The 27,786-nt window shown below is 50.4% G+C and overlaps 1 protein-coding gene and 1 long non-coding RNA gene across 3 annotated transcripts in view; one reads left to right on the forward strand and one right to left on the reverse strand.

The window, feature by feature from the left end:
- The window catches only part of KCND3 (potassium voltage-gated channel subfamily D member 3), a 224,069-nt gene that overhangs the window by 24,036 nt on the left and 172,247 nt on the right, over positions 1-27,786 (forward strand). The gene's annotated exons all lie outside the window — the stretch shown is intronic.
- On the reverse strand, positions 6,469-13,316 carry LOC145506983 (uncharacterized). The gene is made up of 4 exons (XR_014054485.1): positions 13,142-13,316; positions 10,297-10,561; positions 8,716-9,664; positions 6,469-6,736 (listed from the first exon to the last, which is right to left on the reverse strand). It is a non-coding gene; the product is annotated as an uncharacterized LOC145506983 (long non-coding RNA).

Raw genomic sequence — 27,786 nt, forward strand, 5'->3', positions numbered from 1 at the left:
TTTAATGGAACTTATAAGGATACCTTTATTTTAATGGGTGGGGGGGTTGTGACTACATTGTAAAAAAATGAGTTAAATATCTTTTTTCTTTGTGTTAATTGTTTAAAATTAAACCAGAAACCAGCTTGTTTAAAATTAAACCTGAACCAGAGCAAGTCAGCAGTCCTTGGATTTGTAGTCCTGTTTACACAAAAAATGTGTTGGGGTGGGGTTTGTGGGGAGCACAGGCTTTCCACTGCAGATGCTAATTTGAATCCACTATTGCCCATTTCCTTTATTCATTCAACAAATATTCCTGTTGTGCTGACTGTATGTGCCTGTTCTTGAGGTGATGAAAAGCTCACCACATGTAGTCACTGGGCACATGAAATGAATCAGATAAATTGCCATGACACCTGTAATTATGCTCCTTTGCAGAGTTCAGGCCCATGCTCTTTGGGCAATGGGGAGAAAGGTGGAGGAAGTGGCTCTGTCTAGGACCCAGCACGAGGGGCTCCTCTCTCAGAAGTGTAGGCCCACCTGGTCCATCCCAGAGAACCAGAGCCCCTCCTTTTCCTGACTTTGCAAGAGCAAGAATCCGTCCCATTCTCCACCCGACCTTTGTGTCTACCTCCAAGTCAGAGCAAGAATTTTGACAATGTGAACAACAATTCTGTCTCAGAAAAGCCTCTCTGAATTTGTGCCTCCTTACTCACTCCAGATTTTAGAGTCTTTTCCTTTAGATCTGTGCCTCCCAATGGGGTCACCTGGCCATGCCTTTGATCCTGCTCCTCTGGAGCTGGCCAGGCTGCTGGAGGCAGGCGGAGCCGCTCACCAGTGGCTCTGCTCTCCCAGCCTCACCTGGCTGTCCTGGAGGCTGGGGAGATCTGCACCTGCCTGCATACCTGTAATCCATTCTTGCCCACCTTTGTGCCATGGCCCCCTGGCTAGGAACCTCTAGCATCCTTAGTCTCACCTCTACCCACCTGGGGCTGTCGGGGTCCTAATGCCAGCCTAATGCCAGCTGGTCCTAATGCAGCAAGCCCTTTGGGCTCTGAACATCCTGTCACCCGCCTCAGACTCAGTTGACACAATGTTTCCCAGTCTTTGTTGAATGCTCGGCCACTTTCTTAGGGCATGACCAAACAGAAGTCCCCCTGTGAGCCTCAGTTTCTCCTTTAGGCAAACGAGGATTCCTGTGAGGTTGAAAACTAATGACGTTTATGCAGTGTCTGGGCCAGTGTCTAGCACGTGTGAGTGGCCAGCATGAACCACCACCGGCACTTGGAGGGTCTCTTTCTGCCCTTGCTCCTGGGCAGGGACGGCCAGATGAACAGAGCTGTCCCTGGTAAATAACGCTTGGCTCGCCCAGGAGTACCAGATGGTGTGCCAGCAACTCGGGCCAGGAGAACTCAGGGCGGGAGCTTCAGGGAGAACAGAAGCGGGACTGGAGCTGCCCAAGGGCTCGGCTCTGTGGACACCACCCACACAGGCGAGGAGGGCTCTTGGACCCCTGTGCCTTAGACACCATAAAGGTGAGATCACAGCCCCAGTGTCGGCCAAGCAGCAACCAAAGGCGGCCTGGAACCCCATCACTTTCTTTCCTGGCCTCTGCCCTTCCCTTCATGCCAAGAGGTCTTTAATGTCTCCCTCTGACTTCCCTTAAAATACCCACCTCCCTAGATCAGCATCCCACTGGATTCTCATCCCATCTCCATGCCTCAATGCAGAGTTTCAGGCTAAGGGCTGGGGAGAGAAGATGCACAGGCAGCATCCAACGCTGCAGCAAGGAGGGAGCTCAGTGACCGCTGGCCGCTGCTGAGGACAAGATGGGTCTTTACCAAGCAGCCCGTGCCCCCTGCTCTGAGCAGAGGTCAACCCTGGCTCTCAGACACCAACGAAATCAAAGAAAGAGCATCCCCATCAAGGCAGCCTCCACCCTTCTCTCGCTTGGAGCTGCCTGGAGTGAACGAGGAAATGATTATTTATCAGGGAGTTGGTCAGGAAATTGGACACATTCAACAAAGACCAGGAAACATCGTGCCAGCTGAGTCTGACGGGGGTGGCTGGGCTGCTTGGAGTAGAGTGGCCTGCCTGGTGTCAGTGTTTGCTGTCGGAGGGATGACCGAGGACCCCCACTGCCCGTGTGATGAGTGCAGGTGGACAGGCCCTCTGCGGCCAGCCAGGATCCTGGCTGCTGGCCCCTGGCAGGTGGGCCAGGGAGCTGCAAAGTAGATCGGGCTGTAGGTCCAGGTCCAGGTCCCCAGGGCTGAGCAAGCATCACCCTCCATGGCACCTCCCTCCTCCCCAGGACAAGGGCACAAAGTCCAGGCTGCCCTATCCCGGCCCCCTCCTCAGACTCCCAGGCTGATGCTCCACTGCTCTGGTGGGAAGAGAGGAGGAAAGGCATGAGCTGGGGGGCTTCCCTAGAGTGGGAAGCGAGGGTTTGAATGGGGTTTCCCCCAATTACTCACTAACCTACTCCACAGCCCGGACTCCCCTCAGGCTCCTCATTAAGAAATAGAGAGATGAGTGCTGATGGGAGAGTGCTCTGGAAACAGTGTGTTCTGTTCTCTCCTGGTCCCCAGGGATGTAAGCTCATTCCCGTCTTCCTATGAGAAAGGGTTTGAGAGCCCGCGTCTCCCCTGGAGCTAAGGGGTTTTGCACATGGGACTGTAGCACTGGTGCTTGACGCCTCTCCCCCTGGCTCAGCCTGAGGGATCAACATGGGATTTCTCTCCGACCCCACCCCTGTTCCCAGGTTTTCCCAAGGATCTTCCAGTGTTTTTACCTGACAGCTCTCTAGGCTGCGGAGGGGACTGAGGTCCATGCTCTGACCGGTCCTGTGGGGAGGGGAGGGAGGGGTGCCTCACTTGGGCTGGTCTTTGGCTCCTATCATGTCCCCACCTCATGGAGGTTCCTGTTTCTCTGTTTGGAAGGTAACCTAGGACCATGAACTACCCCCTTCTGGCTTGCTGAGTGGGGCTTTCTCAGGCGCCCTGAGGATCAGCATCTTCAGCAAAATGGATCTTCAGCTTGGGGGTATTTTCTCTATTCTCTGGGCCCAGATTTCAAGCCCTAAATAGATAGGGACTGCAGGATGCTAGAGAATTTGTTTAGGGTCTGCTGAGAAGCCAGCTCGGGAAGAGGATGCTGGTCCCAGCAGTGGGAATGGAAGGGTTGGTCCAAGGCAGATGAGGGAGCCTGCCAATGCAGGAGACGTAAGAGATGAGGATTTGATCCCTGGCTTGGAAAGATCTCCTGAAGGAGGAAATGGCAACCCACTTATTCTTGCCTGGAGTATTCTTGCCTGGAGAATCTCATGGACAGAGGAGCCTGGCGGGCTGCAGTTTGTGGGGTCACCAAGAGTTGGACACAACTGAAACAACTTAGCACGCACACATGCACGGATAAGGGGGGTGTTGCAAGGACTGTGGGACCCTTGGACCACGGGGCCCTCACACCCAAGCATTTCTGCCCCCTCAGGGTGCTCAGTGTTCTACTCCATACCTGCCACAGAGCGCCTGTCAGGGACAGTGTTGGCACTGAAGATGCTCCAGGTCATTTGTCACAGTTGCTGGTCTCTTGGGCTTACCCAGCTCCCCAGTGGAGGGCAGGGAGAGACGATACGTATTTTCGCTCCAGTGTTCCCAGGAAGCAGGAGGCAGTGAGTGAAGTTAACGAGTCTGCAGCTCATTTGTGGAGGCCTCTGGGAGCTTCCCTCCCTTGTGACCTTTAGGAATGAGGGAGGCTCTGACTGCTGAGGGGGGAACGTGGATGGGGTGAGCCTCCTGGAACAAAGGGAGTCACAGGAAGACCCAGGATGGCAGAAACCGAGGGCTGTTCACCTTAGGGTACTCACGGTGGAGTGTTTAAATACAGAGAAATAACTCTCTCTCCCTCTCTGTTTATAGTTTTTGGCTCTGGGAAAGAAATATTCATTCGTTGAATAATTATAGCTAAGAAGGATGAGGGTTTTGTGAAAAGTTTAGAGGGAGTGGGGCAAGCATGACAAAGTACTTCTAGAAGCTTGGGTCAACCCATCTACCACTGGCAGCCTCATCTACCTTTGATATGTGGAAGCAGTCACAGTGAATGTAACGTAGTCTCTATTTATACAAGTGGACAGAGTCCAGCTTTTAAATTTTGGAACAATCGCTCTGTCTAACTGTTATGTAGTCTGGCTTCCTCTGCGAATGTGAATGTGTTTCCCTTCCCCTCTATGGATCTGTCATTGGGTGATAAAATAGAACATGATGAGTGTCATTCTAAAGCAATTACAAGTAAGATGCATAATGGCAGAGCTGGAGAACATGGCATATGGCCTCGGGCGGCCGCCATGCGAGAATTAATAGGGAGATTTTGTTTCCCCCTCATCGCCCTCAAAAACCAGATCAGCTTCATGGTGAGGAAGAGACCATCAAAGCCCCCCACAGCCTGCCAGATGGATGCTGGAGGCTCTGGGGTGGAGATCAAGGGTTGCCTTGTAGTGCTGGCTGCTAGGGCATGGCTAGACGGAAGGGCCCTGCCAGCTCCAGAGGGTATAGAAGAATGGAGAACGCCCCCAAATCCCAAACTGAGCAGCCCAAGCCTGGACAATCTGGGGGAAGCACAGAGAGTGCAGGCTAAAAGGCAATGTGTTTTTCTTTCATCAGTGCTGATTCTACTAAATACCTCTGTGCCCTCCCTCCAGCTCCAGCTGCTTCCTGCTCCCCAGTTCTCTGGCAGCTCATTGCTCTGTTCACACATCACATTGCTAAGTGAAGCTCTTGGGGCCTCCAGTCTGCTCTATTTGCTGGTGATCAACTTTTCCCACTCTTTCCGGGGACCAATTCTGCTCCCGGACACCGCAGATTGTGCCCCAGACTCTCTCTTACCCTGGTCTCTGCTCAGGGCTCTGCCGGGGACTGGAGAGGTTTCTGGAGCACATTGATGTCAGACCCTGGCAGGGATGAGCATAGCCTGGTCAGGTTGGATGACTCTGTACAAGGTGGATTAGGACTCTGTCCTTGTCACACGCTTGGGATTAAAGTATCTCCCTGCCCTAACCTACCCACCCCAGCTGTGTGAGTGTGTGTGTGCATGCCCGCACATATGGGTGTCTCTGTGTTTATGTGTGTTGGGTGGTTTGGGGACAGCCTATCACCAGACTGCCAGGTCACTGGGCAGAGCTCCCAAGGATTCAAGGGTCCTTATCCATGTGCCCTGGAAAAATACAAGTGACCTCCTTGCTATAAGCTGATTTACAGGACAGTGGGGAGTAGGCAGGGTCTGCCCATGGTCTCCCCAGGTTTATATTCCTGAGCTCCACTGAAAGAGTCCTTTTTTCCCTCCTCCCAACTCACTGACTTGCCTTAGCAGAAACCGGCAAACTTATTTCGTAAGGAGCCAGAAAATAAATAAATATTTTAGGCTTTGTGAGCCATACATTCTCTGTTCCAGCTACTCAACTCTGCTGTCGTAGCACAAAAGCAGCCATAGACAATAGGTAAATGAATGAGCATGGCTGTGTTCCACTCTTATTTATAAAAACAGAAGATGGAACAGATCTTGTCCAATAGTTATGGAGGACAGGAGCCCAACACCAGCACTTGCCCTCTGCAGATGCTCTCTTTCTTTGGGGACTTGAGTAACGTCTTGCTTTAAAATGAAAACTTAGCATAAGTTCCTCCACGCTCTGTTCCCAGTTCACGTGTGTACATACCCTTTTTGTACTTAGAATTATACTATCAATATTATAGCACTGGGAGATGAAAGATCATTTCATTCCACCCACTTATTTTATAGGTAAGAAAAACTAAGGCAAAGAGAAGTGAAGCTACTTGCCCAGGACTTCAGCACTAGTTGGTGGCAGAAGTGGGATCACTCAAAGCCTGGCAATTTCAACCAGACTTTTCCTCTCTACCATAGTCTCATTCCCAATGCATTATGTTTCTAGAGTGGCCAGAACAAAACTGCACCAAGCACCATGGAATTACAGACGTGGCTGAGCAGCAACACTGAGTGTGTATTAGTGGCTGTGGGCAGTTCTAGGGCATTGAAGGAGTCCTGGAGAAAGAACCTTGTTGCTTTTTTGGAAGTGCCTCTTGTGGGCATCTAGTTGGGGAAGAGAGAGTTCTTCTGGCACTTTTTTCACCAGTATGGATTGGTCAGCATTGTAATCAATCTGCTTTGTTCTGGTTGCCACCCTTCCTCACTATTGCCACCCTGGGATTTGAAGGCCCTAAGCCCCTCCTTTAATCCTCTCTTAGACATAGCATTGAGTACAGGTGGCACTAGTGATAAAGCTCTCACCTGCCAATGCAGGAGACATAAGAGATGTGAGTTCGACTCTTGGGTCGGAAAGATCCCCTGGAGAAGGGAATGGCAACCCACTTCAGTTTTCTTGCCAGAATCTCATGGACAGCCTGGAGGGCTACAGTCCATGGGGTTGCAAAGAGTCTGACACAACTGAAGTGACTTAGCACACACGCACACAGGACACACAGCTCCAGGTTTCCCTGCTCACAAACAAGATTGGTTTTATTTTAAGAAGAGAAAGAGACAGCTCTAGTTGTGAGTTTATTTTTTCCTCTAGAGACTCTGAGTGGGATCTTCACTTGTCTAGGCCTCAGTGTCCCTGTTGGTGTAGTAGGGAGGTGTCTAGGCAGGGAAGAGAGGTGTCAGAGACATTGTCCTCATTGCAGACAGAGGGGAAAGCCCAGGTCCTGAGGGGCCAGAAAGAGACACCAGGTGTCTTGCTCATGGAGGTCTCTACCTGGCAAGCCAAATAACCCAATGAGTCAACCCTGGCTTCAGCTGGAAAGGCAGTGGGAGCGGGGAGGAGAGTTGGAAAAATGAACCGAACCCAAGCCTGGGGTTTGCCTGCACCTGCCCTTGAAATTAGGAATGCTGCATGTCAAGAAGAGAAAAGTGGGACTCAAGAGCCCAGGCCAAGCCTGGAAAGGCTCCCGGAGTATGCTGAGCTCACAGCCCAGACCCTCCAATCAATAGGGCATGGCTATTTATAGCATCAGCCCGAGAGAAACTTAATTATGATCAAAAGGAGCTATTTAATACCATGCTTGCCGAAGACACAACCTCTTGTCAGTGGAAATTAATCAGCGGCTGCTGTGGGTTCCTGCCCCCTTGGCTCCAGAACTGGGGAGGCGTCTGGCGGGAGCTGGGGCATTGGCTGCCCCAGGAGTGCTGATGACATCAGTGCCCTCACAAAGTCATCTAATGAGCAGTGGTCTCCCCCAGGGCTCCAGATGCATGGGGGTGAGGGCCCTGGACCCCGGCAGGACAGGAGAAAATGTTCAGGAGACAGGGACTCATGACTCAGCTCAGATCTTGCCTCTCTTTCAAAGTGTTCCTTGACTACTCCAGCCCACAAGCATCTCCCTCTTCTCTTTACTTCTACAATCTTTGTAGCATGTTGAATACTCTGGTCAGGACTCAGTGTGCCCCTTCTAGCTGAGGGGCTGCAGCTGTAGTTCCTGCCTCATCTGTAAATTAGAGATAATAACAGCACCTTCCTCTTAGGGTGGCTATGAGGGTTAAGTTGAGTTACCACCTAGCAACTCACTTGGAGGGCTTCCCAGGTGGCTCATTGGTAAAGAATCTGCCTGCAATGCAGGAGATGCAGGTTCATTCCCTGGGTGGAGAGTATCCCATGGAGGAGGAAATGGCTACCCACTCCAGTATTCTTGCCTGGAGAATCCCATGGACAGAGGAGCCTGGCGGGTTCCAGTCCATGGGGTCACAAAAATGTCAGACACGATTGAGTGACTAAATAATGACAACTCTCTTGGAAGAGCCTGGCACTTGGCAAACACTCCATAAGCGCTAGTCCCTGTTACCACCATGCTAGTACTCCTTGTGTGTTAATTATCTTTGTCTCCCCAGCCAGATGATTTATCAAGGGTGAGACAGAAGTGTGGCCAGTTCCTGCGGAGGAGATCACTGAGGAGGAGGTGACTTCCCCTTCTGAGCTTGCTGTGGAGGATTCTTGGTGGTTGTTTAGTTGCTAAGTTGTGCCTGACTCTTTTGCAACCCCATGAATGGTAGCCCACCAGGCTTTTCTGTCCATGGATTTCCCAGGCAAGAACACTGGCATGGATTTTCATTTCCTGCTCCAGTGTATTTTCCTGACCCAGGGATCGAATCCACATCTCCTGCATCTCCTACATTGCAGGTGGATTCTTTACCACTGAACCACTCAGGAGGATTCTCAGAGTGAATGGTATTTAGGGAAGGCCTTGGAAGGTCACAACATGGGACATGAAGGGGGTATAGGGAGTCTAGGTAGAAGGGAGAAAGGCCTGGACTTGAGAAAGTTAGTGTTCAAATCATTCAGGAGCATCCTAACCAAAAGCTGAGGACAACCCCAGGGCCACCACCAGGCTCTGTTGTCCAGGTTGTCATCAAAGGCAGAATGGTAGATATTCAGCAGTTGGTTGGGAGGAGGGGATCCAGCCCACAGACAGTCTATACATGTACTCTGGCTCAGAGTCTTTGGCCCAAAGGTCAGTTTTCTCTCCAGAGAAATCAAAGGAAATACACTGGATGATGGACTTAGATTAGAAACCCAGAAGCTAGGGATAGAATTCTAAAGGAAGGAGCTGGAGATGCCTAAGTTTTCCTGCTTGGGTTGTTGTTCAGTCACTCAGTCGTGTCTGACGCTTTGTGACCCCATGGACTGCAGCATGCCAGACTTCCCTGTCCTTCACCATCTCCCAGTTTGTTCAAACTCACATCCATTTAGTCAGTGATGCCATCCAACCATCTTGTCCTCTGTCATCTGCTTCTCCTCAGGCTCTTAATCTTTCCCAGCCTCAGGGTCTCTTCTAATGAATTGGCTCTTCATATCAGGTGGCCAAGGTATTGGAGCTTAAGCTTCAGCATCAGTCCTTCCAATGAATATTCAGGACTGATTTCCTTTAGGATTGACTGGTTTGATCTCCTTGCTGTCCTAGGGACTCTCAAGAGTCTTCTCCAGCACCACAATTTGAAAGCATCAATTCTTTGGTGCTCAGCCTTCTTTATGGTCCAATTCACATCCATACATGGCTACTGGAAAAACCATTGCTTTGACTATATGGACCTTTGTTGGCAAAGGGATCTCTCTGCTTTTTAATACACTGTCTGAGTTTGTCATAATCATTGAAAATTAAAGAGAATCTCACATGGATGAGGACCAGCCTTTCAGGAAACTGTACAGGAGAGTGGTTAGAACACAGGCTCTGGAGTCGTACCACCTGGATTAGAATTCCAGCTCCAGTGCTTGGGAGAATAGTTGGGCCTTGACCGAGGGCAGCCCCCTGTGTGATGAGAAAGCATTCTTACTCTGTCTCCACTGTCCCCGTGAATCTGTTCAGTGGAGCCAATTCTTCTGCCACCCTAGGTGAAATCTGGGCCAGGAGCCATGACTTTCCAGGTCATTTCTAGGTAACAAAAACAGCCTCACTTCCGTCATGACTGTGTCCAGCTCGGTCCAATCGTCACAATAGAAGCCCACCCAATGAAGTCGCCTCCTGTCCTGGCTCTGCCTGCTGCTGGTGGAAACAGGGTGGGGGGTGTGGCTGGCTTTTTCCTCTTTCCTTTCTCTGTCAGTCCTGGTCCAACAGGAAGCAAATGGCTCTCAAGAGCTGGAAAGTTGAAGGGAGTTTCATAAAAGGACTCTTCCCAAAGGCGTTGGCAGGACCTGCAGGTGACAGGGCAAGAAGTTACTGGAAGTAAGAGAAGGAGCCATGTGGATGGGGCCACCTGAGGGGAGGGGGCTCCAGTGAGCAGAAGCAGAGGGGCTGGCACCCCCCAGGCTTGTTAGCACACAGTTCCTCCTGCTGGACAGGGGGTGCCTGCTGATTAAGTCCACGGAGGTGGGCCTCCTCGTGGAGCTGGGAAACAGTGGCCAGTGGATCTGCAGGGCAGAGGAAAACCCTCCCGGGGCCTCTCCTTCTCTCCTACCAGGTTGCAGAAGTTGGAAAGGGAGGACCAGAAGGCTGGGCGTGGAAGTTCTCTGGGCCCTACAGATGTGTAATACTGACTTTTCTCCCTTGGGGAGCACTTTTGGGGTTCTTTAGTCTCTTGCCCCACAGTCACAGGGAAGCACCCTCAGTTCCCCTCTTGTGTGGATGCCCTCTCACTGATGCAGGCTTGTTGGGGGGCCCTCCACTTCCCTGTGGGGCCTGCTGCCCTCCAGGCTGACTCTGTCCCCGCTGGGCTCCACTTCCATCCACAGGAAGTGCTCCTTTGCCTGGAAACCCAGGATAACAATGAGGCCACCTTCCTTTGCTCCATCATCCAAACTGCCAGTGAGCACATCCATCACTTTACCTGTAGATTATTCAGGCACGAAGTACATGCCAATTTTCTGTGTCTCCCAAGTGCAAAGGACCCAGGTAAAACTCCCTGAGAGGTCCCCTTCAAGCCCCTCACTCTTGACTTAACCTCTACTGGGAGCAGACTGAGTATACCAGCTCCTCTCTTCAGTGCCCCTCTTCTGTCTCCAGCAGCCCCATTCTTGTTCTTGCTCTCTCTGCCTCAGCCATGGCTGGGGCGAGTGGACAGCTTGGATCCTGCATGATGGTCTTGCACGTTCCTGCAGATACAGAGCCTTGTCTGAAGCCGAGATGAAAGAAGTCCACCATAACATTACACTGGCCCCTGCACTGGAAGCATGGAGTCTTAACCACTGGACCACCAGGGAAGTCCTCCCCAACCCCTTTCCTCTAGAATGTGAACTCCACAAAGGCAGGGAACTTCGTTTTCCATTGTACCTTTAGCACCTTGGCCAGTGCCTGGCACATAGTAGGCACATGACAAATGTTTGTTGAATGAGTGAGTGAATGAATGAATGTCATTCTCCTTATCCCTTGGACATTCCCACATTTCAGGTAGTCAACCCATGCCATCTCCACGACACCCACCCAACCCTCTGCCACACACATTATCTACTTCTCTCTACTCACATAGTTATATGTGATTCCCAGTTCTAAACAAATTGGGATCTCACGGACTGTGTTGGCCATAGAAGCTGATGAATAGGAGGCAGAGGTGAGGACCGAGGTGTGGATAGGGTGGTACGTGGGAAAGTGTATGGACCGTGGACTTGGACTGATCCCGCTTGAATCCTGGCTAGGCTGCTTACCAGCTGTGAGACCTTGGGTGGGTTACTGGGGTCTGTGATTGTAAACAGTGAAAGTATGCAAAGCATCCTGTGCAGTGCCTGGGCATAGTAGGTGGTCAAGAAATGCACGTTGTGACCATGTGTGCATGTGTACGTGCTCAGTTGTGTCCGACTCTTTGGCCCCATGAACTGCAGCCCACCAGACTCCTCCGTCCTTCGAATTTTCCTGGCAAGAATACTGGAGTGGGTTGCCATTCCCTACTCCAGGGGATCTTCCTGACCCAAGGATCAAACCCATATCTCTTGTGTCTCCTGCATTGGCTGTGACTGTGTGTCTTTACTAAGCTGTAGTGATCGAACAGGACAGCCTTCACAAGGCATCTTGTCTCCAGGCCAGAGACTTGGGATCCTGTTTGCCACTTCTCTGCCACCCCTAGAGCTCTCTGCCTTAAAGCCTTGTTACCTCTGCCTTCAAACACCCTCAAGGGTGAGTCCCTGCAGCCAGCACCTCTTCCTCTCCAGCCTGGGACTTCTGCCCTCACATGTTCTCTTAAATTTCACCTTTATCCACCTGCTCTTCAAGGCCCTCATTCTGTTCCACTCTATTTTATTTTCTTCTACTCCAGCCAGACACCCCTCCATCCAATAACTAATCCATTCGGTGTTTTTAAAGCACCTCCCGGGCACTAGGCAGGGAGCTGGGGGCTGGGTCTAAGAGAGAGCATAGAGCATGAGAAATGCCTGTCTTCAGGGGATTTGCAGTCAGCTGGGGGCTGCAGATGTTCATGGTGATCCAAGGCATGAATGTGGTGACAGGGGGAGCAGCAGGCAGACAGTGTTGTCAATAGCAAATGACCAGTCCATTAGTGGGTTATGAAATTAACTCAGTGGGTCACAACCAGCAATTTTTAAAAAATTAGAGTAGAAGAAAAATATCACAGAACGATATTATGGGATCACAGCCATAATGAGGGTAAAGTGTTATTTCTTTAAAACTTTTGTTTCCATTTTGTGTATTGACCTGCTTGTGTGTCTGGTGACATAGAATATGTTTCTCATTTTGGGTCATAGTAAAACTGTTTAGAAAACTCTAACCTAAGGTATGTTAGAATGCTTCCCTGGTGGCTCAGTGGTAAAGAACCTGCCTGCTCAGGAAGATTCCCTGGAGAAGGAAATAGCAACCCATTCAGTATTCTTGCCTGGAGAATCCCATGGACAGAGGAGCCTGACAGGCTATAGTCCATGGGGTTGCGAAGAGTCGGATATAGTGACTAAACAATGACAATAACAAGATATATTGGTGCACCTACTCTTGGCAATCAGGAGACCTTTTTGAAGGAAATGACATCTAAAAAAGACCTGAAATATTAATAAAAGTTCATCACATAGAAGGGTAGGAAGATAGCCTGTTTTAGGGAGAAGGAATCACTTAAAAACGCCAGGAGTAGGAGAAGGAGGGCAGAGAGAACAAGCGAAGGAACCAGAGAACTGTTTGTTAATCACCCCACAAATCTGAGTATATTCCCACCTCTCACCAGTCTCCATGTTCTCTTCTAAGACTGTTTCTGCTTCCCAGCCCAGCCTAACGCTCTGGCCTCCAGGACTCTGACTGTCCTCTGAGTGGCCTCAGTGACTCAGTATCTAGCCCTTGATTGCTCTGTTTCCTGCGTTTCTGACCAGCTTTAGAATTTACCATTTATTTTCACTCAAAGTGTTTTCTTTGAGGGAATCCCATGGCCATGTAGGGGCTTCCCTGGTGACTCAAAGTGATAAAGAATATGCCTGCCAAGCAGGAGACATGGATTCAATCCCTGGGTCAGGAATACCCCCTGGAGAAGGAAATGGCACCCCAATCCAGTATTCTTGCCTGGAGAATCCTACAGGTGGAGGAACCTGACGGGCTACAGTCCATGGGGTCACAGAAAGTCGGACATAGTGACTAAACAACAACAACAACGTGGCCGTGTAGACTCATCGAGACATGTAGTATCATCTCCACTTTATAGAAGGGAAACCGTAGCACAGGGAGGCCCAGCACATGCCCGGACTCACCCCACTGTGAGCGATGGAGTCAGAACTGTCACCAGATTTTCCACTCCCAGATGAAAGTGTTTTTATTTGTATCAGGTTGGACCTTGAACGTGTGATGATCTGACCGACCCTTCCGCATAATCGTAAGCCTCTCTAGGGTGAAGGCAGCATTTCACACTTGTGCTTCTCCCATACTGCTAGATGACCCGGACAAGCCCCAGAAATGCTTGTTGTTGATTTTCTGCTTGCATCACAATGCGACATTAAGGCCCCAAGGCACAGATCACTGGGACAGCACGAACCCTTCTCCTTTTTGTTTTCTTCTCTGTGTGTACTTGCCTTTTTTCTCTGTTTGCTCCCCTCCTCCTATACTTCCCTTCCAGAAACTCTTTCCCTCATTGCTTACCCCTTTCCCTTCCTCTCACCTCACCTTCCCTCTTTTGCTGCACCGGCCATAGGGAGGCCCATTCCCAGAGCGGAGAGATCTGCTTGCTGAGAAGGGAGAGTAAAACAGACCCTGGTCACAGGCTTCCAACTAATTGGTCCGAGGGTTTCTAAGCCTCTCTGGGGAAATGCCCTGCACAGCTGAGCTGGAAACTCTCTCCAACCTTCAGGGGAAAAAAATAGAATAAGTTGAAGAACTAGCAGAATAGCCCGACAGGCTATGGAGAGGAGAAGAAATAAATTCTGTCATAAGTGCGGGCCAGAGTCCAGTGCCCCTTCCTGGCACCTCCCACGACTACTGTCTCCCTGTGCCTGGGAGGCTGGTTCTCTGCCCTGGTGAATCACTGACTCAGTGGGGAGTGATCTGTTTGCTGCTAAGCACTCGTCTGTGGCCGCTTTTCCAGGCACTGGAGCCATTTACAGATGGGAACAGCACATCTCTGGCAGGGGAGCCCCATGCCCAGCACCAGCCCAGTGCCTGGAAATAGATCTTGCTGTAGAGGCTGAGCAGGCGAGGGAGGGCACAGGCCAGACACGTGGCAGGGCCACAGGCAAACGCGTATGTCCAGTGAGCCTGGTGGGCAGCCTCCCCAGAGCACGTGGACAGGCCTTACATTGTGCAATCTTGACACTGGGGCACCCTGGGAACCTGCTCGATGTCAGTGGAAGGAGTGAGGGGTGGCGGAACAAGGTTCCCTCCCGTGAGTTCAGGCCATTGTCCTCTGGCATTCCTCACTCTTTCTGGTCATCTTACCTGCCCCTCCCATACATACACAGCCCCCGCTGGAGAAATGTCATCGTAGATAAGACAAGGATTACATAGCATAATGAAATCATACAAGTAAATAAACAAAAAACTAACCAAATAGCAAGTATGATTCCAAGCCAGGAATTCACAGTCCCTGTGAATTCTTAGACATCTGGTCTACCGTAGGTTATTTGTCAACCATTATGGGAATATGCAGAGTTCCTCCGAACCTCAGCATCCCCCTTGGAAGTTCCAGACAGATGAACGAAAGCCCCCACTATAAATACCCCTTCTCCCTTTAGCTCCTCTGATAATACAATTGTCCTGACAGAGTATTGCCTAAAGAACACATGAGCTCATGTGTCTGAAAACTGGGGTTTGAATCCTAGTCTCGCTGATTACTAGCTATGTGATTTAGGCCAAGTCACTTAACCTCTCTGAGTCTTTATTTCTTTATCTATTAAATGAAAATAACAAAAATACAACCATCACAGGACTGAAGGGAGGATTGGCATCATGTTGGATAAAATGTATTATAAACTTCAAAATGCTGGACAAATGTTTTATTTATGCATTGTGTGTCTCCCCTGCTGAAACATGAGCTCTATGAGGGCAGGAACCTTGTTTTTTTTCACTGCCGAATCCCCAGCACCTAGAACAGTTCATGACACATGGTAATCACTCACATGTTGAATAAATTAACAAATGACTGACTGGTTATCCAGAACACAGAAACTGGACAAGTCTCGTCACTTATCTGCAACTCAGCCTCAGTCCTGCTGGGTCTCGTCCTCAATCTGACATCATATCTATGGAGCCTGACAGAGTTCCAGATTCATATGGTCCTACCTTATGAATTTGTTATTGACTGGTTAACTGAATTATGAATCTGCCAGTAAACAGCTGTCTGCTTGGCCTTGCCCATCCACTGGGTCCCCCATGCAGGATAGGTGTAGGGACAAAGAACAGCTCTGACAGGATGTGGATAAGTCCTTTGCAAATATGAAGAGCAGCCCAACCTTCTGAATTCTCAGTTCTTGGTTTTTAATAATGACCTACAAGTCTCTGGGGGAGTATTACAAGGAAGTTAGAGAAGGAGGAAACAGGCATGCGTTAAACCAGATGGTCCTGGGGCCCCAGGAGGCCTGGGCTGGGGGCCTCAACCTGTCATCAACAAGAGTCTGGCTGGCTTCTTCCATTGAAAGGGAGAAAGATGCAGACAGCATGTCTCCCATCTTGTTTACTCAGCAAGTACCATGGACAGCTCCCAGCCCTGTCTGTGCTCAGCACCTGGGATACGTGGCTCTCTGCCCTGTTCACTTTCTGTCTGGAACACCTTCCTCCTTGTCCACCACCTGAACACCAGCCCACACAGGGGATTTGGGAGCCCTTCTTGACCTTCTCCACGACTCTCCCTTCCCACTTCTCTCTCACACACACATCCCTTCATCTTTGGTATCACCACTGCACTGGGCATGGGTCTGCTATCGCCCCCATAACACTTTGCCACACTTACAGGACTCCATGGGTTAGCTGAGCTGATAATTTTTTAAGAATAATGGCTACTGGACTCCCCTGGTGGCTCAATGGTAAAGAATCCACCTGCTAATGCAGGAGACAGGGGTTCAGTCCCTGATCTGAGAAGTTCACACGCCCAGCCATTAAGCCTGTGTACCACAGCTATTGAACCTGTGCACTAGAGCCCAGGAGCCACAACTACTGAGTCCACGCTGCTGCAACTGCTGAAGCCCGCACACCCTAGAGCTGGTGCTTTGCATCAAGAGAAGTCATCTCAATGAGAAGCCTGCACATCACAACTAGAGAGTAGTCTCTGCTCGCTGCAACTAGAGAAAAGCCTGCACAGCAATGAAGATCCAGCACAGTCAAAAATAAATAAAATTACAAAAAAAAAAAAAGAATAGCTACTATATATTGAGTACCTACTATGTGCCAAGCACTGGCCTGGGGCTCTATACACATTAGCTCATTTAATCCTCACAATACCGAGTGAGGTGGGTAATATTACTTTACTCACATGAGGAAACTGAGGCTTGCCCAAGATTACAGGGTCAGTTAGTAAAGTGGTGGAGCCAGGACTCAAGCCCAGCCCAGCTGACACTAGAATTCATGCTCTTTGGGCTACTTGACCGTATGGTGGGAGGCTGTGGAGCCAGTACTCTGAGGCCTTGAGGGACCCTTTTGGTGTAGGCATCAGGCAGTGCAGAAAGGTGACTTCTTAGCAGATGTTGTTTTAAACCCCCACCACTGGTCAGGACCCGGGACCTCATTCAAGGTTCTTACCCATCAAGACAAACAGCTGCCGAGCTACTTGAATGCAAAAGCCAATCCAGGCAAGGAGTCTGGAACCTCAGAGTTCTGAGGAATTGAAGAAGGGACGGGGTTAAGACATGACTGAGGCCTGAGCTATTTTTGTACAAACAGCCTCCCTGGGTCAACCAGCATGGCTGCCAAGGCCCTCAGACCACCTGGGCTCAAGTTCTAGCTTAGGATTCACCAGCCGTGACTTTGGCATGCTTTCAACCTTCCCTGAGCCTCAGTTGGCTCATCTGTGAATGGGTTATAACAGTGCCTGCTTCATGAGATAGCTGTGAAGATGAAAGGGGGTGGCTCATGAATGTCAATATCTCAATACGACAACCAGAACTGGCAGAGTTTCATTAGTGGGAGATAACTGGGGACCCATGGGTTATGCCCCGACCTTGAAGGCTGAGCCGTGTTTTCTAGACTGCTCCAGTAATCCAGTGTGGACCTGTCTTCTGTGAGTTCCCCCAGAAATGCCTCCTGTGTCACTTGAACCACACAGGACTACCACATATGGTTGAACCCCTGTACCCTGGGGTGCAGACAGGGACAGGTGCCCACCCTGGCGGCAGGTACCTCATTCTGATTGGTGCAGAAAGGCCAGTGGTGACCCTGCTGTATATCATGTGCCGTTGGCTGTGCCCTGTAGGCTGACACCTGCTGCCATCAGTGGTGCCCGGTGTGTGTTTTAGGGGGCTGTGATTCAGGACTCAGCCTACCTCTGCTCCTTCCTGCCTTCCTTCTCCTGTTGAAGACCTACTGTGTGTTGGTGCAATGCTGGCACTGGGATGTATACTCAGCCCTGTTGTCACAGCACTCAGGTGGAGCAGCAGAGGCAGGCTGGGGTCCAGGTCGAGGTGGGCGCAGGGCACCGTGGAGCCCGGAGATGCTGTTCCCTATGTTATGGGGCTCACCCTGGGCCTCCTGCAGCGGTAAAAGCTGAAATGCCCATATTTGATTTCCCTTCCCTCTCCTTGGAGCACAATCACCTCCAGGGAATGTATTCACATGTTCAAGAAGGAACACCGACTGGATTCCTTATATATGCCAGACTCTGTGGGGGATACACAAAGACCAGTGAACCGACACTGTGGCAACAAAGGGCGGCAGGGACAACTCATGAGCAGATCCATGACGAGGCTACCATGCACGTGCCCTCACAGATGCCTCTGAGCCCCCCAGAGGCCAGGCAAGGGTGCCAAGGAGGAGCAGCTGGGCTCACCCTGTGCCTGGGCAAAAATAGGCAAGGGAGTCTTGGGCCCCTGGGGAAGGGCCTCTTGGGGCCCAACTAAGCTGCTCTCCCGCTGCTGTCATCAAGGGCCTTGTTTGTCTTTTGCACTGTGTCCTACCCTTTCATTTACCACGAGTGGAATGACAATGGCCTGTGTCGAGTGGTGAGGCAATTACTTCCGCTGCGTCCCACCTTCCCATCCTCCAGACACCCACTGGGCCAGGCCTCCCGGGGGGCCTCCACGGGGGACAGACGGACCCAGTCCTCCCCCCACCTCCCTTGCCATCTCCCCCCTGCCTGCAGAGGCAGCCAGATTGGATTTTTAATGTAGTTTTCCCCTCCTCTTTTGTATTTACATAATAATAGTCTAATAAATAGTTGTCGAGAAGATGGATGAGGGCCCTGTCTTTATGTTTTCCTGACAGATTTAGTCCTTCATGAAACCCGCCAAAGCAGAGGCTTTTCTGAAGCTAATGAAAGGTAATCACTGTGAGGCCCCGGTTGGGCTTAGCTCAGAGTAATTGGAAAGAGCTTGCAACTTGGAATCAAGAGTTCCCAGATTTGGACCCTGGCCATGACTTTCCCAGCCTGAGTAGACTTCCTGAGCCTCTGACTCTTCCCCTGTGAAGTGAGGTGAGTGATGCCTGCCTGGCCCGCTTCATGGGCAGAGTGATAGCGCTGTGTAAATTCTGCTGCTTCTCTAAGTGCCGTGGAGGCGTCTGGATGGCCCCTTGCTCTCACCAGCCTCCTTCCTCTAGGTTCTAGCCCACAGGAGCCTTGAGCAGGCACCATGTCATGCAAATATAACCCCTCTCTGGAGAAAGAGAAAGGACTTCGCAGCCCTGGAGTAAATGTTGGGGCCCGTGGGTTCTCACTCTGCTCCTGTCTTACAGTGTGACTTCAGACAAATCGCTTTCCCTCTCTGGGCCTCAGCTGCCTCCCCTGAAAAATGAGAGTACTCCATGAACCAGTATCTAGGTTTCCTCCAGCTTTACAGCCTCCCTTCCAGTGAACAGAGGAAAGTAAAACAGTGCTGTGTGCTGTAGAGGTGCTGGGGCCATCCTTGTGGGTTAATGGGCATGGTGGTGTCTCCATGGAGAAAGAGCTGAGTGGAAACAGGAGTCAGGGCGCCTCTGCCCTGTTTGCCATCACTCTTATGGACCGGGATTCAGCCAGGATCCTCTGCTGCATCTGAGCCCACTTTGGGGCACAGCTTTCTCACCACTCCCTTCTCCAGTAGAGTAGCCTCCCCTCCAGCTGGTCTGAAATGTGATCCCCACTCCTCCACGTTCAACACTCACTCCCCATCCCAGGGCGCCCTGCCCAGCTCTTCCTTCTTCCCAACTGCCGGCACCCCATCCCTGCTCAAAGTTTTCCTGCCCCATTCTCCCGAGAAGTGCCTCCCGTCTCTTCTCCAGCTGGCAGAGTTGATCCTAAGAGCACACACCTCCACCCGAGAAAGAAGGCAGGAAGGCCCAGCTCTGCCACTTTGTAGCCGACTTAAGAAAGTTGAGGCCAGAGCCTTGTTTCCTCATCTAGAAAAATAGATATACTGTTGGTCTTTTCTGACTTAAAATGGAATCTCCCCTCCCTTCCCTGCTTCGTTTCCTCGCTACTATATATTATCTTGTCTAAACTTGGGTTCCCCTAAAAGCAGAACCTAAGACCTGGGTACCACTGCATGTGGGCAGCAGCTGCAGAGGGCAGGTGTGAGCGAGAAAGGAAGGGAGAAGGGACAGTGATGGAGGTCGGTGAGCTGGTTTTCCTGGGGTCAATTTGGGCTCAGTCCCACGGGGACCCTGGAGGGACTGTTTAGGCACATCCAGAGCTGTCCCACAAGGACATTCACAGAGCCTAGAGCGCGTGAACCTGTCTCCCTGATGACTATGCCTCTGTGAGTACAGAGAGCCTTCCCCAGATTTCAGAGAAAGCCCCTGATTTACCTTACCCTTATTTGTCTTCCTCCCCTGAGCCCACACAGATGTAAGCTCCCCAAGTGCAGGGATTTGTGTCTGTTTGTTCACTGCTGTGCCTAGAACAGTGCCTTTCACATAGTAGACAGTAAATATATGTGAATGAATGAACCGATTAAAAAGAATAATGTATACAACATTCTCAGCCTAGGACCCAGCTTGTGGTAAGCATCCAATCAGCATTCATTGTTTCCATGGTCAAATTAAATGAGCCTGACTTGTGCCCTTTGTGGTCCAGGTGAGCAGAGGGCAGAGGCATTTTTCTCTCACACCTTTGAGCCCCCAGGGCAGGTGAGCCAACAGATGCTGGGGTCGTGAAGAGCAGCAGGCCGATGCCAGGCAAAGTGAACTGATGATTCCTGGCAGCAGGTCTAGGCTCTGGTCCGGATAGCCCCTCATCCACATGACCCCTGATGGGCTGACTAATGGGGCTCTCGGGTCCTGCCCCAGGGAACACTTGTCCTTGCTAATTGTGTGTCAGAGGAAATCTGTTTCCTATGTCAAAGGCAGTTTTTAATCTGCTGTCAGAACTCAAAGACTATATTCCAGCCACAAGCAGGGAGATGGTGTGCCTAGAGGTCCCTGTTCCCGGAGCTGGGGCTGGGGTCCCCCAGGCTGGTTCCTGTGGCTCGAGGCCATCGGAGCTAGCCTGCCCCTGGCTGCCTGTCATCTGCTGGGGATTACGATGCTATTTGTTCTAATTCTTGTTGACATTTCATTTCACACGCTATTAAATGAACCTCTCCAGAAGGGATGGGAGAGAAGTTTGCTTTAGCAGGAGAGAAAAATAATGTGTACTCTGGGGTCAAACAAGGTTCTGATTTGTTTCCATATAGAAACCTGAGTGGATCTGGAGCCAGGACTCCAGCCCTTGGGAGTTGGGCCAGGGTTTGGGCCCAGGAGCTCCCAAGTCATCTTAAACAGAGAACCTCTGTCTTCCCACTGCGTATGAGGGCAGTTAGAAGAAGGGGCCTCGGAGGGAACCCCACAGACAGCAGCATCAGGCCTCCTCTCCCTGTTTCCACGGCACTCTTCATCTTTAACCATGCCCTCTGGTGACAGGCTGAGCCGACACCCAGCTGGGCTGTTTCCTTCCCTGGGTGCCCTCCATAGTGAGTAAAATGGGGAGACACGTGGGTCGGGTTTTATGAGTGAAGTTGGTCAGCATCTCGGCAGCAACTCCACTTTCCTTTTATATCGGAAATAGTAGCAGGCCCTGCTCTTCGTAGGTGAGTTTGTCAGATGGGGTTGCCCTTCCCCACTCCTTCCCCTCCTCCTTTCTGCTTTCCTTTGAGAAGTTTTCACTGAGCACCTATTTTGTGCCAGGCAGAATTCTAGAAGCTGAGAACAGCAGTAACTTAGACAGACGTAATCCTGCTCTCCTGGGACTTTTATCGAAGGAGAGAGACGTGGAGTGTTTGGTTACATCAAGGGTTCAAAGACTGGATGGTAAGATGGAGACACTGTGGAGTTGGGGCTGAGGAGACATTAAAAAAAAAAATACCGGGGATTCCCTGGTGGTCCAGTGGTTAAGCCTCTGCACTTCCAACGCAAGGGGTGCGGGTTCAGTCACAACTAAGATTTCCCTTGCCACAACTAAAGATTCTGCCTGTAGCAACGAAGGTGGAAAATCCTGAGTGCTGCCACTAACATCTGGTACAACCAAATAAGTAAATATTTTTAAAACAAACAAAGAACAACAAAGAACAAAAAAAAATGCAGCAAACCTAGTACCTAGGTTCTGATGTCATTGTCCATGGGTGGGGAGCAACTGACCCTGCGAATATTTTACTCTCTCCAGGTGATTTACGATGTGACTTTGAGAACAATTGATTGACAGGGTGGTCAGTGCTGTGAAGGAGGATTTGAAACTGGTTTGAGAGAATAAGATTGTAGATTGAGATCATGTGGGCCAGGGGGCCATCGGAGAAGGATTTCTTGAAACCATGTTTCTCCTAAGATCAGAGCAGGGCTTCACTGATGTTACTGGGTCTGCAATAAATCTCCTGAGGATCTTGCTGAAACACAGGTTCTGAATCCGAGGTCTGGGTGAGGGGCTTAGGTTCTGCATTTCTAGTAAGTTCCCTGATGATGCCAGTTCTGATGGTCTGGGGGCCGCTTTGAGTAGCCAAGATCTAAAGGCTTGCAGTTGGGAGCCCCTTCAGGCTCTAGGCCCCCCTACCGGGACTGAGCTATGACCACTTCCACCCACACACAGCCCATCTGCCCATGCCTTGGCCTGAGCTTCCATAACTCTGGGACGTTGTTCAAACAGAGGGAAAGTGCCAGAGCCCTCCTTGCTCCAGGTGCCTGCCCCCCACCACTACCTTGCCCCTCTCATTTCCACCTGGAACTCTTCCCACTCTGTGATATCACGTGGGAGTTAGCAACACAGGCTCTGCAGCCAGACTGCCTGAGTTTCTGTGCCATTTGATCATTACTAGTAGCATGGTCTTGAACAGGTTCATTTCTCTGTGCCTTGATTTTGTCATCTGTAAAATGGGAGAATGGAGTTTTAGATGAATTGATGCTTAGCACAGTTCCTGGCGTTTACTGAGTCCTTAATAATTCTTGGCTATTATTTTTAGCTATTATTCTCTTCTCCTTTTTTTTCTCCCCTACTAATCACACACATGCACATGCGTGCGCACACACACACACACACACACACTTCTCTTGCCTAAACACCTGCCCATCCTGCTTGGGGAAGCTGGTTGGGGAAACTTGCCTGATCCTGTCCCACTGCCGCTGTGCCCTTGTCACTCTGCTTTTCATCTGTCTGACTCTTCCTGCCTTCATCCAAGTCAGCTCACACCTCTCTGCTACTCAGAATCTCATCTCACTTAGAGTAAGCACCAAGTCCTTACCCTAACTGGAATGTTTCCACTTCTTCTCTGAGGTCGTTGATGTTACTCTTCACTCCCCGCTTAGCTCCCTGTTAGCAGAGGTTCTCCTGCTTCAGGGCCTCTCTGATTGCTGCTTCCCCTCCCTGGACCACTCTTCCCTCACTAGTTTCAGGTTTCTGTTCAAACACCCACTTCCGCGAGCATCCTCAGTAAAATGTGCCTCTCTGCCATTACTCTCTGTCCCCTTCCCTTAGTTGTCCTTTTTCACAGCACTCATCACCACCTGTCATACATTTTTATTGATTGTGTAGTTCCTCAACTCTCCAAGGATGCGGGACTTCTCTGTACTGTTTGCCGTTGCATCCTGTGCCCAGCCTGGCACATAGAAGATGCCTAGAAAGCATTTACTAAATAAATGGCTAAGGGTGGGTTCCAAATTTTATGTGAACCAGGATAGTGGCTGTCAGAATGGGCGTATAGTGCATGTTGAAGCCTCTTTAGACTCAGTGCACACCCTAGCTGGAGGCAAATCACTTACCTTCTTGGGTCCTTTTCTGTAAATGAAGGGTTCCTTGCAACCCTAACCATTTATGATTCTGTCTTTTTCTGAGACCTCAAGGCAGTGAGGAGACCAACTGGGCTGCCATGAAGTCCCCTCATGCAGGGAGGCAGGGAGTAAATTGAAATGTTGGGAAGGTGGGTTGAGATCAGCCTGAAGGGTGCTTTGAACCCTGGGCTTTGGACGTCAGCTTCATCCCAAAGGCAATGAGGAGCCATTGAAGGTTGTTGAGTAGAAGGGCAGCGTGATTAATGTGGAACTTCAGAAAGACTGACTCGGCAGGGTGAGCAGGCTGAGTGGGGTGGGGGCGATTGCTTTGGACCCCTATCTCAGCCCTCCATCTCAGCATCTCTGCTGTGTGTGCATGTGTGTGTGTGTGTTTCTATTCAGGCAGGCCCAGGGCATGGAGAGTGAGGCTGCTGACTCATTTCCAGGCTGGGAGTCACACCCCAGGTTCTAAAAGCCACTGGGCTTCCCCAGTGGCTCAGCAGTAAAGAATCTGCCTGCAATGCAGGAGATACTGGTTTACTCCCTGGGTGGAAAAGATCCGCTGGAGAAGGAAATGGCAACCCAATCCAGTATTCTTGCCTGGAGAATCCCATGGACAGAGGAGCCTGTTGAGTTACAGTCTATGGGGTCGCAAAGAGTCAATGACTAAGCACATATACACCCTTCTCCTTGAATTTTCCTGGGAATCTAGATGGAGGGGGAGCTAGAAACAGCTCTGCCCCGCTGTTCCTCTTGTGTCCCACAGATGGTTGCACCGTTAGTCCCCATCTCTGCCTCTAGGCACAGACTGATTATAACAAAGGAGAAAGTTTCTGGAAGTGATGAGCACTGGTGTGGAACAGCCAGCCAGCCAGCCTGTCCAGGGAGTCTGCTTGAATTCCATTTATACAGCAGACGACATCCTTTTCATCCTCCTGTTAAGACCAGCAGTCTTTGTCGGCCAGGCCAGCACCCGCCTTCCCCAGGGAGTCTGGTGACCCCAGGTGGGGCTGATGGAATGGAAAAGTGCAGGGACTGCTCTGGCTTCAGCAGGGTCAGCATGGATGCTAATGCTGCCTGAGGAGGGGGTGTCAGGAGTGGCCAGAGGGATCACAGGACCTATTTCCAGGAAAAGGATGCCCTGAGCATCTGGGAACTCAGACTCACCGTGGCCATGATGTAATCACCCCACCCCTTCCCTCCTCAGCCCTGCTCCTCATCTGGGCCAATGGCCCAGCACCTGCCCTCTCCAGGAAATGAGCCCAACCTAGGACTTATGCAGATAGCTTCTCCTTCCCCCAACACCCAGATCCAGTAGCACCTGCCTATTGGTCTTGCCTTTACACCAGGTTGACACATTCACTCCCTGCTCTCTGCTTCAGACCCTTATCATCTTTCAGGCAAGGTTATTCCACTAGTCTCCCAGCTGGTCCCCAATCTCACCCCCACCCAGCCATCCCACAATGAGTTGCAATAACCATTCGTTAACCATTCATTCATTTAATAAGCATTTATTGAGTGACTCATAGGTACCAGGAACTGCACAAGGCACTGGGTGGAGAGAAAGCCCACAGAGTCTAGTTGGGGAGACAGTGACTCCAAATATCACAGGATAGTTTCTATGGTTCCAGGTGGAACTAGAAGCACCATGATGGAAAGGAAAGGAGGGCCGAGAGTGCTGGCGAGGGCTCTAATCTAGTCGAGGTGGGGAGTAGGGAGGATCTCCTTGAGTAGGGAGCATCTGAGCAGGCCTTACGCTGTGGCCAAGTGGGGAGGTCACCTGGCATGATGGCTGGGGCCTTCTCTTCCTTTCTGCCTGCCCCTTAGCACTCCAGCCCCAGCTCCTGTCTGTCCCATTGCATGACTCCATGATGCCAAACTCATGATCCACCCTCTACTTCCTGGTGTCCAGGGCCTTTGCTCCAGCTTTTCCCTCTACCTAGAATGCCACCCCCATTCTCCTTCCCTGGGTGCCATCCTTGTCCTTCAAGACTCTCACCTGTCCTCCAAGAAGCCCACCTCATCCTCCAGTTCAGCACCATGATCATGCATATCCCGTCCTGTTTTCATCTGTTCAGGGGCCTGCTTCCTCCACCGGACTCCTACTCCTCTCTGTGACCCCTTTGCTCCCCCGGTATGGGCATGTAACAAGGACTTGCTAAAGTCATCGACCTGAACAGCCTGAACTGGAAGACATGCCCAGGCTGCCAGAAAGTGGTCACCCATCTAGCTACTCAGGTTCCGGGCCCTCAACTTGCAGCTTCCCCAGGGCACACAGCAATCTTCAGTCTTGGGCTCTGCTCGTCTTCTTATCAAAATACAAGCTTTACAGAGGCAGTCTGTGCTTGCATGTGAGCATGTGTATGTGTGTGTGTGTGTATAATCAGCAAATTCACAGAAAGCACAATTTATCAGGATAAGATGTTTCCATGTTTCCTGCATGAATTATACAGAGCAGGCCTGTGCTGTGCATTTTGCTATTTTTGTAAGGCAGTCTTGCAGAGTTTATTTTCCTTTAGCACATTTGTTGGGATAATTACATAGGGGGCATGTGTGTGTCTGGGTAATTTGAAAAGTGGATTGGGGGTGTTCTGTGCCAAGGGCAGGCTTGCTCTTCTCCCTGTGGGTTGGAATGAGGTTGGGGTTCCAGGAGGACGTGCACGTGCTCTCTGGTTCTTCAGCCAGGCCTTCTGGACACACCTCTTCCGCACACCTGGACAGGCAAAGTTTGCCCATCAGTTTGCAGCAAAGAGGCAGTTCTGCTCCTGTGCCCTAATTAGATGAGCTAGTGCCAGCGAAATGCCAGTGTCAGAGCCCAGTGCCTGGCACATGTAAGTGTCCAGCAAAAGACAGCGGTCCTCCCAGCTTCATCATTATCATCATTAGTATTGTTGCCAATATAATTATTATTTAGTATTTCATTATTATTATTGCCAATTGTATCTCCGAAATCCTCTACTTGTTGTATCCATCATACTAAAGATTCACATCTCCCAGGAGGAAAGGATGTGTTTTTTTTTCTCTCTTTGAGCAATTACAATCAAATAAAGAGAAGATATTAAAATGATTTCTTTTATGCAGAAATCTTGCTACATAAATGAGTGAAAACAGACAATTCAATTATCTTGGAGTAAGGGAAACAGGTGGTTGCACAAATAATCCAAAAGCTAAAGCTATGGGCTCTGCAGTCAACTCAGCCATCTCTCTGCAGTCAAGCCATGGTAAGATGGATAGGTTGGACCAGTTTTAAAGGTTCTGGCTGATGACGTATCTGAAAGATCTTGTTATAGGGTGGTTGAATGTGTAAAAGTGTTCCAGTGACACAGACTCTAGGGATGGTGTTTCACTGAAGGTCCTTCTCATGCACTGGAGAATCAACTTAAAAGCATAGGTCTTGTGTACATGCCGAATGTATGGTTGGATTTGGCTTAAGTCTGGTGACCTCCAGGGCTGCCTGCTTGCCTCAGTTTGCAGTCAAGAAGAAGTGACCCTTTTCAGCCAACTGACCTGGATAAATAAACAAAAATAAAAAGCATAACAGTTATTGAGTGAGATTCATGTACCAGGAATTAAGTGTTCTCTACATATTACCTCATTTATTAAATACAGTGGTTGTATGAGTTAGATACTATTAATGTATCTGCATAGCAGGTTGAGGCTCTTGTCCAAGTTGATCAATGTCTGGTGAACCAAATTCATCAAAAGTGACCAAACAAGGACACAGACCCTGAGTCCAGAGCTCATGTGTCCAACTGCACCTCTGCCTGCAATGTCCACACGCAGGCCCAAGGCAGACACACACTCATACACACACACATTCATGCACACATTTGTGCATACACACACTCATGTGCACACTTTTTGGCAGATTCATATCCCTCTTTCTTTCTAAGAATGATATTGGCATTTCTAGAACACACAAAAGTCTGGTAGGGTAGCAGTTTGGGATTATTCCCTGTGGGTTAGACAGGTTCGTCCACCTGGTTTGTCCAGGCATCCTTTGCCTGAGGCTGCGGCTCTGTTGTGGGCAGCGTCTCCCAAGATCTGGTTTCCCTGATGTTGTTGGTCATCAGCTGCCCTGATCCCTTGGCAGACCCTGGCTTTTAAGGAACATAAAACATGTGCCTGGGCAAAGCCTTTGACTCAGATGCCCCTTACCAGGCCAGAGATGGATGGAATGGGTATGGGGGCTGGGGAGTCGTGGGGGATAGATGGGAGTCAGCCTTGCAATACCAGGAAAATAGCCCTCCCTCCTGTGTTCCTCGAGTCACTTCCAAACCGTCCTCTCTCCCCAGCAGTGGTCCAATTACAGGGCTAAAAAGCACTGGTTACTTGGGAAGATAGCTGTGATTATGGGATGTTCTCACCAGGACAAAGGATGCTTCCACCTAGAGAAAGTGGTCCAGGGCACCGCCAGGCTGTTCTCACCGTTCCCCAGCCTTGCCCGCCTCTCTAAGTGGCAGGGAGTGGAGTGAGCAGAGACCAAGACACCTTCTGCCTCCTCTTGTCCCACCCAGCCCCCCTGGCAGGTCCACACAGCCAGCTTTCAGGACCA

The sequence above is a fragment of the Giraffa tippelskirchi genome, chromosome 5 (assembly GCF_054371585.1).
Source record: "Giraffa tippelskirchi isolate mGirTip1 chromosome 5, T2T-mGirTip1v1.2.pri, whole genome shotgun sequence".
NCBI classification, from domain to species: domain Eukaryota; kingdom Metazoa; phylum Chordata; class Mammalia; order Artiodactyla; family Giraffidae; genus Giraffa; species Giraffa tippelskirchi.